The 11,497-nt window shown below is 51.9% G+C and overlaps 1 long non-coding RNA gene across 1 annotated transcript; it reads right to left on the reverse strand.

Annotated features, from left to right (window-relative positions):
• Window positions 1-367: 367 nt before the first annotated feature.
• On the reverse strand, window positions 368-3,337 carry LOC125509698 (uncharacterized). Its single transcript, XR_007284191.2, has 2 exons — window positions 1,444-3,337; window positions 368-1,346 (listed from the first exon to the last, which is right to left on the reverse strand). It is a non-coding gene; the product is annotated as an uncharacterized LOC125509698 (long non-coding RNA).
• Window positions 3,338-11,497: the final 8,160 nt, after the last annotated feature.

Genomic DNA, 11,497 nt, shown 5'->3' on the forward strand with positions numbered 1-11,497 from the left:
ATCCGAGGGCAGATTGTTTTTTCTGCTGCAACTGAAACCGGGCAGGGTCGTATTCGACTGTTGTGCTACAAGGGATCAAGTCAGATTATACATCATTGCTACTACTACTCCCTCCATTCCACAATGTAGTGCTTTTTCTATCCACGTGCTTCAACTTTGACCGTAAATTTAACTATCAAGACCGATTGCGGCGGGAGCAAAAATAATATCAGTGAATTCGTATTTGAAATAAGTTTTCAATTATATTATTTTGTTCTCCCGCCGTAGTTGGTCTCGTTGGTTAAATTTATGATCAAAGTTAGACCTCGAAAAGCGCGGGCGCACTATATTTTGGAATGGAGGGAGTACTACTTATCACAAAAAAATGGAGCCAAGTCATGCTGATATTCACGTGCAACTGCTAGTGCTAATTGAGTACTAGTACTGCGTCAGTTTTTGTGCTCGATTATTACATCAGCGCCGACGCCCCTTTTTGCTACTTGATTCTGTTCCGACCCGCCGCTTGAGCGCCTCGCTTCCAAGAAGGCCGCACCTCTGTTGCGCCCTTCCTGCGTGGTCGCATCAGGCCGACCCCGCTATGGTCTCAAGCCGCCCGGCTCTGCAAGTTTCCGGCCACCGCCGTCGTCCATTACAATGAACCGCCCTCGTTGGGATGCACGATTCAAGCCGCCTCTGAATTGGCTCCTCTGCCTGGAACCAACCTCAAACCCATCTCAATCCAAATCGCTGTCATGGACTGAAGGCCGGATTTAAATCACCACCGGCACGCGAGATGGCCTTAGTGTCTCTGCATCGAGCTGTATCTGCCTCCGGAGCAGTTTTAACTACCGCCGCGAGCCCCTGCCGTTGAGCTGTCGGGGCCGCGCTGAGTCGCCCCGTACCTCCGGCATGTACCCGTTGAGCCGCCACGGGTGAGTCGCCACGCCGACTGCCTCGCTGTCCTGAGCTGCTGTCAGGGCCTGCGTCCACGGCCTCGCTTCCGTCTTGAAGCCCTGCCGCGCGCCCGAGCCGCCCCTACCGCAGGTCGCCTTGCAGCGCGAGCCGCCGTATTGTGCCGTCGGACGCCGAGCACCTATGAGACGCCGCCGGCCTCGTCGGCATCGCCTCCAATCCACCCTCTCCGTGAGCCGCCTCTGCCGGACATCTGTGAGCCGCCAAGAGCCACGGCCTCACCCACGAGTCGCCGCTCCTGCTGTCGTGTCCCGCGCAGTGGCCAAACCGCCATCTCAATCGTGGTTGGAACCAAGCCAGCCTTCCTACGCCGATGATGAGCCGCCGCCGTCCGAGGGCCCCGACTGCGCCTGTGAGCAGCTGTCCATCTCAACTACGGTGGTGAACCGCCATACCTGTCCAGGAACCAAAGCTGATCATCGTTCCAACTGTAAGTTGATCAAAGCTAAAAGCAATTAGATCTAGTAGTGTCTCCCTCCGATCGGATACAACCTCAAGTGCTCAAGAAGGAAGAAAAAGGGGTTTGGACGGGGCAGAATCCCTCAAGCCCTGGACGTAGAGCCGCCGAACTCCGCCTGTGAACCGCCTCGGTCTCACCTCCACGGCCCGGTCAGTACCGCAGCTCGCCCCGTCCGATGTCGCCTAACCCATCGTGCTTTGAGCCGGCCGCACTGCCGAGCTGCCGTTGCCCTCACACTTTGCCTCCCTTGTGGACGGCGTCAAGCCGCCGCTTCTCGGGTCGGCCTGTCCACATTCCGCCTTAATCCGACGTCGGTGAGCCGCCTCGCCTCCGCGGTAAGCCACCTGGCCGGCCTGTCTCCACTGACACAGCCGCCTCCGACGGTCTGTGCTGAGCCGTCGTTTCCACCATTGCGGCCCCATTGGGCCTGCGCGCTCTGCCCGCACCCCCGAGCTGACTCGCTAGCGTCTCTTCGCTCCGAGCGCCCGCCTTGTCGCGGATGCCTTTGCCGGCTCGCGCTCGCCTTGATTCGCTTCAAAACCGCCTAGGGCCTCAGCAAGCCGCCTTCACCGGCCGCGTAATGAGCCGCCTTGGCCTTGCTCCGCCTCGTTGAGCCGCCCCTACTCCTGCTCCATGCCTCACTCGCTAAGTCGCCTCCCTGTCGCCCTGCCGTGCTGCTCGGCTCTATGCTTCACATTGCTCTGCTCGTGTTGACAAGAAAAAGAAAGGAGGAGTTGACCCGGTGGATAAAGAGATAAGCCTCAGATCAGCTTCTAGGGCTACAAATACGAGTGTTGCAACTGGTTTATCATCGCACAAAGGACATCGGATACGGTGCTAGGGCCACATAAGAATATGTTTTTTATCCTTATAAGAATATGTTTTTTATCCCTAGTATCCGATTCATCCCACAAAAATACCAAGTGTTATCTTTTCTATGTATTTTATCAAGTACGTATTGAATTGTTTAAGAACAGTTATCCTTGTTCGCAATATATTTTGTGCATGATAATGATTCATTACGAAGGTGGTGCCATGCTGTGCCTATGGAGTGTGTGTTAGCATCATCATGCACCGGCATCCGCGCCCACTTGCTGTTGAACGGGTGTGTACATGCCATCGCCCATACAGCTTGATCTACATCGACTCGCCGGGAACACACCCGCGATTGACTTACCGTCCGCGAGGTTTACAACGCCACGGCCGGCTCTCTCGCGATTGCATCGGCTTACAACGCCGTGGCCGTCTCTTGCGGCCTGGTTTACATCAACATGCCGGGCCGCACTTATCCGCATGAGCTGTTTATTGAGTATGAGCAAGTCACTGCTTAGGTAGTCCGGTTTTCTTCCAACAAATTGGAGGCAAGTTATCATGTCTTATCAGCCGCCGTCTGCACTGGATGGCTCAATGGGTAGGTGCACAAGTCGCCGCCACTACGGTTTGGTTAACTTCAAACAGCCAGTTGGAAGGAACCATTGGCCGAGTTGCTGACACGGCTCATACGGGACCATTTATAACCCGCTGCAGTCACCTCACCTTCTGTGGATTCACATCGCGCTATCAACGCTGAGGGAGTCCTGGATTAGGGGGTGTCCGGATGGCCGGACTATACCTTCAGCCGGACTCCTGGACTATGAAGATACAAGATTGAAGACTTCGTCCCGTGTCTAGAAGGGACTTTCCTTGGCGTGGAAGGCAAGCTTGGCGATACGGATATGTAGATCTCCTACCATTGTAACCGACTTTGTGTAACCCTAACCCTCTCCGGTGTCTATATAAACCGGAGGGTTTTAGTCCGTAGGACAACATACACAACAACAATCATACCATAGGCTAGCTTCTAGGGTTTAGCCTCTCCGATCTCGTGGTAGATCTACTCTTGTACTACCCATATCATCAATATTAATCAAGCAGGACGTAGGGTTTTACCTCCATCGAGAGGGCCCGAACCTGGGTAAAACTTCGTGTCCCTTGCCTCCTGTTACCATCCGGCCTAGACGCACAGTTCGGGACCCCCTACCCGAGATCCGCCGGTTTTGACACCGACATTGGTGCTTTCATTGAGAGTTCCTCTGTGTCATCGCCGTCAGGCTTGATGGATCCTACGATCATCAATGGCGATGCAGTCCAGGGTGAGACCTTCCTCCCCGGACAGATCATCGTCTTCGGCGGCTTAGCACCGCGGGCCAATTCACTTGGCCATCTAGAGCAGATCGAAATCTATGCCCCTGGCCGTCAGGTCAGATTTGGAAGTTTAAACTACACGGCTGACATCCGCGGGGACTTGAGCTTCGACGGATTCGAGCCACTGCCGAGCGCGCCGCACTGTCACGACGAGCATGATCTAGCTCTGCCACCGAACAGTGCCCTGGAGGCCGCACCCACATCGGCTTCGACCCTTAATTCGGAGACAACTACGCCGATCGAGGACGGGTGGTTGGACGCCGCCTCGGGGGCTGCGATCCCAACGGCGATCGAGCCGAACACCAGCCCCACACTCTGCGAGACTTGTGACTCCAAGGAGCCGGATTCCTCTCCGGACTCCGAACCCTCCGCGCCCCTGCCGATCGAATCCGATTGGGCGCCGATTATGGAGTTTACTACCGCGGACATCTTTCAGCACTCGCCTTTCGGCGATATTCTGAAGACACTGAAGTCTCTCTCTTTATCAGGAGAGCCCTGGCCGGACTACGGTCAGCAAGGATGGGATTCGGACGATGAAGAAATTCAAAGCCCACCCACCACCCACTTTGTAGCCACTATCGACGACTTAACCGACATGCTCGACTTCGACTTCGAAGACACCGACGGTATGGACGCCGATGAAGGAGACGATGAAGAACCAGCGCCTATCAGGCCCTGGAAAGCCACCTCGTCATATGACATATACATGGTGGACACCCCAAAAGACGGAGATGGCGATGGAACAGCAGAGGATGACCCCTCCAAGAAACAGCCTAAGCGCCGGCGTCAGCGGTGCCGCTCAAAATCCCGCCAAAACAAATATGGTGATTCCAGCACAGGAGATAATAATACTCCGGAAAGTGCCGAAGAAAACCCCCTCCAGCACGATTTAGCACAGGAGGATGGAGAAACCAGCCCTCATGAGAGAGCGGCAGACAGAGAGGACGAGGACGATAATTATATGCCTCCCTCCGAAGACGAGGCAAGCCTCGACGACGATGAATTCGTCATGCCAGAGGATCCCGTCGAGCAAGAGCGTTTTCAACGCAGGCTTATGGCCATGGCAAGAAGCCTCAAGAAAAAACAGCAACAGCTTAGACCTGATCAAGATTTGCTAGTCGATAGATGGACTGAAGTCCATGCGGCCGAAGAGCATTAACTCGAACGCCCCTCCAAGAGCTACCCAAAGCGCAGGTTGCTACCCCGATTAGAGGAGGAAGCACTTGATGTGGCCGATTGGCCACCTCGTGGCCGTGACAGAGAGGCCTCTCGGCCCTCCACTCAAGCCGCACCCCGTACCAAGGCACGGGAATATGCGCCGGACCTGCGAGATATGTTGGAGGACAAGGCAAGGAAAACAAGACCGATCTACGAATCGCGTGGGCGCCCCACGACTCGAGACGGTAACCGTCATGCCGGACATAAATCCGGTAGGGCCGAACTGTAACACCCCGGATGTAATTTTCCCAATTTGTACTCCAACTCTTGCCGTTTCCGGCATTAAGTTATTTTATTTTCTCGGGTTCGGGTCTTTGTCTCCGTGTGTTGTTATCGTTGTCATGCATCTCATATCATGTCATCATGTGCATTGCATTTGCATACGTGTTCATCTCATGCATTCGAGCATTTTCTCCGCTGTCCGTTTTGCATTCCGGCGCTTCGTTCTCCTCCGGTGGTCATTTCTACCTTTCTTTCGTGTTTGGAGATTAAACATTTCCGGATTGGACCGAGACTTTCCAAGCGGCCTTGGTTTACTATCAGTAGACCGCCTGTCAAGTTTCGTATCATTTGGACTTCGTTTGATACTCCAACGGTTAACCGAGGGACCGAAAAGGCCTCGTGTGTGTTGCAGCCCAACACCCCTCCAATTTGGCCCAAAACCCACCTAAGCCTTTTCCATCATCTAGATCGTTCGATCACGATCGCGTGGCCGAAAACCGCACCTCATTTGGACTCTCCTAGCTCCTCCTATGCCTATTTAAAGATCCCCCGAAATTCGGATCTCCTTCTCCCCCCGAAACCCTAAAATCGCCCCGCCACTGACGGACATGTCCGCCGCCTAAATCGGACGCGTCCGTCGCTGCGCCCCAGCCTACCGCCACCTACCACGTGTTCCGCCGCCGTCCTCCCGCGCCGCGGCCCGCGAGCCCAGCCGGGGCCCCCGAGGGCCCGAAGCCGTCCGCCGCCTCGCGCCGCCTCCCGCTGCCTGCCGCGCCGCCCCGCTCCGCCGCGTGCCGCCAAGCCGCTCGCCGTCGCTCCGTGCCGCCTCCCGCTACCTGCCGCGCCGCCCCGCTTCGGTGGCCGCCGCCCGAGCCGCCCCGACGCCCCAACCGCCGCAGCCGCCCGCTCCGGTCCCGCGGAGGATGCCGGCGAGCTCCGCCACTCCGGCTACTCCTCGTCATCCTTCCCCGACCGATTCCTCCGATCTCCTCCAAGTCCGGCAAGAAATCCGGCGATCTCCTCGATCCGCGTGCAAACCCTAGATCCGGAGGTAGTATTTTCGGCTAAGTCCCAAAAATCCCAGATCCATGTGCTCATGTTCATGGCCTCGTAACTTTGCATCTGTAACTCCGTTTTTGGCATATAGCATATCAAAATGTTCATCTCAGAGAGTACATCATTTCATTCCATTGCATCATTTTCATTTGAGTTCATCTTGATGCCCGAAATGCTGTTAGAAGAGGGCTACTTGGGTTAAGTGTCAGATCTGCTACTCCATTTAGCTTTTTGTCATTTTTGCCATGATTATTGTGTGCATGCTATGCCCATGAGCTCTACATATGTTTTGTTAAGGGTTTTGTCATCTTTCCAGAGGTGCAACCCATGTATTTTTGTGATGTGTGTGGTGACTAGCACAAGCTTGCAAAGTGATGCACTTGTTAATTCTGTTTTCAGGGACTTAGCAATTCTACTAAGTCCTTGAGCTGTTTATCTCATATGGCCATATGTTCATGTTGTTTCCTAGTGATCCGTGCCTCTTTTGAGGATGATCAGTAAGGATGTTTTGTTAATATTGTAGGGCTCTATCCATCCATGTCTTTGTTTGCAATTATGGAGCACCCTATCTTGAGTCAATCGAGCTCTACTTTTGCTACTTTGTGAATCTGGGCAGATTGTCAACTTGTTTGCAATTTTGCCGATGATGTTGTAATTGATCCGTGCATGCTATGCTATTGTTCTTGCCATGTCTAGCTTGCATTTTGTGTATTCTTGATGGATGTATGCTTGCTTTTCATGACTTGCACCGTAGTGAGTGCATCGAGCTCGTAAACGGGCCTACTTGAGTTATGTTTTCAGCATGCTTCAGTTTTCTCTAAGTCTGTGATCTGATTATGTTTTTGCCATGTTCACATGCTTGCAATTATATTTTCTAGTCCTTTTTGGATCAAGGTCACTAAGGGACTTTTGTTAAGCTCTTTGAGTAGCTCCATGCCATGCTTTACTTTTCCATGTTCAGGTCCTGTAGCATGTAGGTTTGTTGCTCCGAAGTGTGCTACCTGATCTGAAATTCCAGACAAGTGTTAATTTCACTAAGTCTGAAATCTGGTTACCATATGCATTTTTGCCATGCTTGTTTGAACCTGTTAATGGATGAATTGGCCGTAGCTCAGTGCTAGACTTTTGTTAAGAATATTGTATGCATCCCTGACATGTATTTTGTTGTCATGTTTGGGTGCTGTAGCATGTTAATCTCATTGCATTTAGATGGCTACTTGCTGTAAATCGCAGACCGGTGTCATATTTGAATCGCTTGCCATTTCCAAACCGTAACTCCGATTCCATCGTTCTTTATATCGTTTTCAAGCGATTTCATCTCATCTTTCCAGTGGCACACTTGGATTTCCAGGTTGAGGCCAGGATCTTGCATTTCCTGTCATATCTTGCATATGCATCCCGCATCGCATCCCGCATAGCATATCATCATTGCATCATATTGTTTGATCCTTGCACGTGGTTGATTGTGTCCTTGTTGCTTGTTTGTCTTGTTTGGGTAGAGCCGGGAGACGAGTTCGCTAACGAGGAGCCCTTTGAGTTTGCTTTCGAGGATCCAGTCAACTCTGACAACTGTGCAGGCAAGATGATCATACCCTCGAAATCACTACTATCTTTGCTATGCTAGTTTGCTCGCTCTTTTGCTATGCCAATGCTACGATGCCTACCATTTGCTTTCAAGCCTCCTAAATTGCCATGTCAAACCTCTAACCCACCATGTCCTAGCAAACCATTGATTGGCTATGTTACCGCTTTGCTCAGCCCCTCTTATAGCGTTGCTAGTTGCAGGTGAAGATTGGAGGCCGTTCCTTGTTGGAACATTTATATACTTGTTGGGATATCATTATATTATCTTGTTATCTTGATGCATGTATATACTTGGTAAAGGCTGGAAGGCTCGGCCTCTCGCCTAGTGTTTTGTTCCACTCTTGCCGCCCTAGTTTCCGTCATATCAATGTTATGTTCCCGGATTTTGCGTTCCTTACGCGGTTGGGTTATAATGGGAACCCCTTGATAGTTCGCCTTGATTAAAGCTTTCCAACAATGCCCAACCTTGGTTTTACCATTTGCCACCTAGCCTCTTTTTCCCTTGGGTTTCCAGAGCCCGAGGGTCATCTTATTTTAAACCCCCTGGGCCAGTGCTCCTCTGAGTGTTGGTCCAAACTAGAGTCCTGTGCAGCGCCCCCTCGGGGAAACTCGAGGTTTGGTTTTAGTTGTATGGAGCGCTCATCTGAGTGTGCCCTGAGAACAAGATATGTGCAGCTCCTATCGGGATTTGTCGGCACATTCGGGCGGTGTTGCTGGTCTTGTTTTAACCTGTCGAAGTGTCTTGAAGAACCGAGATACCGAGTCTGATCAAAACGTCTTGGGAGGAGGTCTATTGCTTCGTTGACCATGAGAGCTTGTCATGGGCTAAGTTGGGACTCCCCTGCACGGCTTTCGAACCCGCGGTTATGGGCAGATGGGAATTTGTTAATGTCCGGTTGTAGATAACTTGAACCTTAACTTAATTAAAATGAATCAACTGAGTGTGTTACCGTGATGGCCTCTTCTCGGCGGAGTCCGGGAAGCGGACACGGTGTTGGAGTAATGTTTGCGCAGGTTGTTCTCTAGTTTCTCGCTCGCGCTTTGCCTCCTCTTCTCGCTCTCTTTTGCGAATAAGTTAGCCACCATATTTTGCTAGTCGCTTGCTACAGCTCCACATATATTTTACCTTGCCATACCTATAAGCTTAAATAGTCTTGATCGCGAGGGTGCGAGATTGCTGAGTCCATGTGGCTCACAGATTACTATTACACCGGATGCAAGGCCTGATGATTCCGCTCCAGGAGACGCGTTTGAGCTCAAGTGGGAGTTCGATGAAGACTCTCAACGTTACTATGTTTCCTTTCCTGATGATCAGTAGTGGTGCCCAGTTGGGGGTGATCGGGACCGTGTCGCATGTTGGGTTCTCTTTTATTTTGGCACCATAGTCGGGCCATGAGTGTTTGGATGATGTAATGTTATTTATGTTCTTGATTGACGTGGCGAGTGTAAGCCAACTATGTTATCTCCCCTTTATTATTTATATTACATGGGATGTTGTGAAGATTGCCTAACTCGCGACATATGCCTTCAATGCGATTATGTCTCTAAGTCGTGCCTCGACACGTGGGAGCTATAGTCGCATCGAGGGTGTTACACGAACACAGTAGACAAAGCTCATTGGAGTTACGTCGTGATATAGCCCAGTACAGAGGCGCCGCACACCCGCTATGCTTCACAGACGAAGTAATGGATCATCAAATCCCCGAGGGTTTTAAACCCGTAAACATCGAATCATATGATGGCACAACAGATCTTGCGGTATGGATCGAGGATTATCTCCTTCATATCCACATGGCCCGCGGCGATGATTTCCACGCCATCAAATACCTCCCACTCAAGCTTAAAGGACCAGCTCGGCATTGGCTTAACAGCTTGCCAACAGGATCAATCAGTTGTTGGAAGGACCTGGAAGCCGCATTCCTCGACAATTTGCAGGGCACTTATGTGCGACCCCCAGACGCCGATGACCTAAGTCGCGTAATTCAGTAGCCAGATGAATCGGCCAGGCAATTCTGGACACGGTTCCTAACAAAGAAAAATCAAATAGTCGACTTTTCGGACGCCGAGGCCCTAGCAGCCTTCAAGCACAATATCTGTGACGAGTGGCTTGCCCGGCACCTTGGACAGGAAAAGCCGAAGTCTATGGCAGCACTCACGACACTCATGGCCCGCTTTTGCACGGGAGAAGACAGCTGGCTTGCTCGTAGCAACAATATGACCAAGAACCCTGGTAATTCGGATACCAGGGACAGTAGTGGCAGGTCGTGTCGCGACAAGCAGAAGCGCCGCATTAACGACGACAATGCTGAGGATACGGCAGTTAATGCCGGATTCAGAGGCTCTAAATCCGGTCAGTGGAAAAGGCCATTCAAAAGGAATCCTAGGGGCCCGTACAGTTTGGACCGAATACTCGACCGCTTGTGCCAGATACATGGCACCCCCGAAAAGCCGGCCAATCACACCAACAGGGACTGTTGGGTGTTCAAGCAGGCAGGCAAGTTAAATGCCAAAAATGAAGACAAGGGGCTGCATAGCGACGACGAGGAGGAGCCCCGGCCGCCGAACAACAGTGGACAGAAGGGTTTCCCCCCACAAGTGCGGACGGTGAACATGATATACACAACCCACGTCCCCAAAAGGGAGCGGAAGCGTGCGTTAAGGGACGTATACGCGGTAGAGCCAGTCGCCCGAAAGTTCAACCCATGGTCCTCCTGCCCGATCACCTTTGATCGAAGGGACCATCCACTAGCATCCGTCATGGAGGATTCGCCGCATTGGTTCTAGACCCAATTATTGACGGATTTCATCTCACTAGAGTCCTTATGGACGGCGGCAGTAGCCTGAACCTGCTTTACCAGGATACAGTGCGGAAAATGGGCATAGATCCCTCAAGGATTAAGCCCACCAAAATGACCTTTAAAGGCGTAATACCAGGTGTAGAGGCCAACTGTACAGGCTCAGTCACACTTGAAGTGTTCTTTGGATCTCCGGATAATTTCCGAAGCGAGGAGTTAATCTTCGACATAGTCCCATTTTGCAGTGGCTATCACGCACTGCTCGGGCGAACCGCATTCGCCAAGTTCAACGCAGTACCGCACTATGCATACCTTAAGCTCAAGATGCCAGGCCCTCGAGGAGTAATTACGGTCAATGGAAACACCGAACGCTCCCTCCGAACGGAGGAGCACACGGCGGCCCTTGCAGCGGAAGTACAAAGCAGCCTCTCCAGGCAGTTCTCCAGTTCGGCCACTAAATGACCGGACACCGTCAAGCGCGCCCGGAGTAACCTACAACAAGACCGCCTGGCACGATCCGAGCAGGCATAGCAATGCAGCCCCAACCCCAGCCCTCTCAAAAATGCGACACCAGTACTTCGCGTACATAACTACGCTCTAGAAATACCATGGGTACAGGGGGAGGGGCACCATCACGGCACGCCCGAAACACGGCTTAAACCGCACCAGGGGCTGCCGATTTTTTAATTTTCTCTTACTTTCAGGTCTCCACTCTTCGGAAGGCCTGTTCGGCAGTTCAATTGCCGCACAAAAGATGAAAGAACCAGGGAAGCAGACAAGCCACGCCGCATTACGAAACTCCCAGGTGGTCTCTATCACGAGCAGTATACCTGTTTCGCATACTATTCCGCATCTTGCCCCTGGAACGGACATGTTACATAGTCCAACCTTTTGCTTATCGCATTATTTGTATCGTTCTGCTTTGATCGCAGCCCTCTTTAATAAACAGTGCATAGCTTTTGTCTATTTTTGCATTACTCTTTTTTTATATGTATATATGTTCCTTAACGACATATTGCACCCGTAC

Source organism: Triticum urartu, chromosome 1A, assembly GCF_056163025.1.
Source record: "Triticum urartu cultivar PI428250 chromosome 1A, HENAU_Tu73, whole genome shotgun sequence".
In the NCBI taxonomy this organism is placed as follows: domain Eukaryota; kingdom Viridiplantae; phylum Streptophyta; class Magnoliopsida; order Poales; family Poaceae; genus Triticum; species Triticum urartu.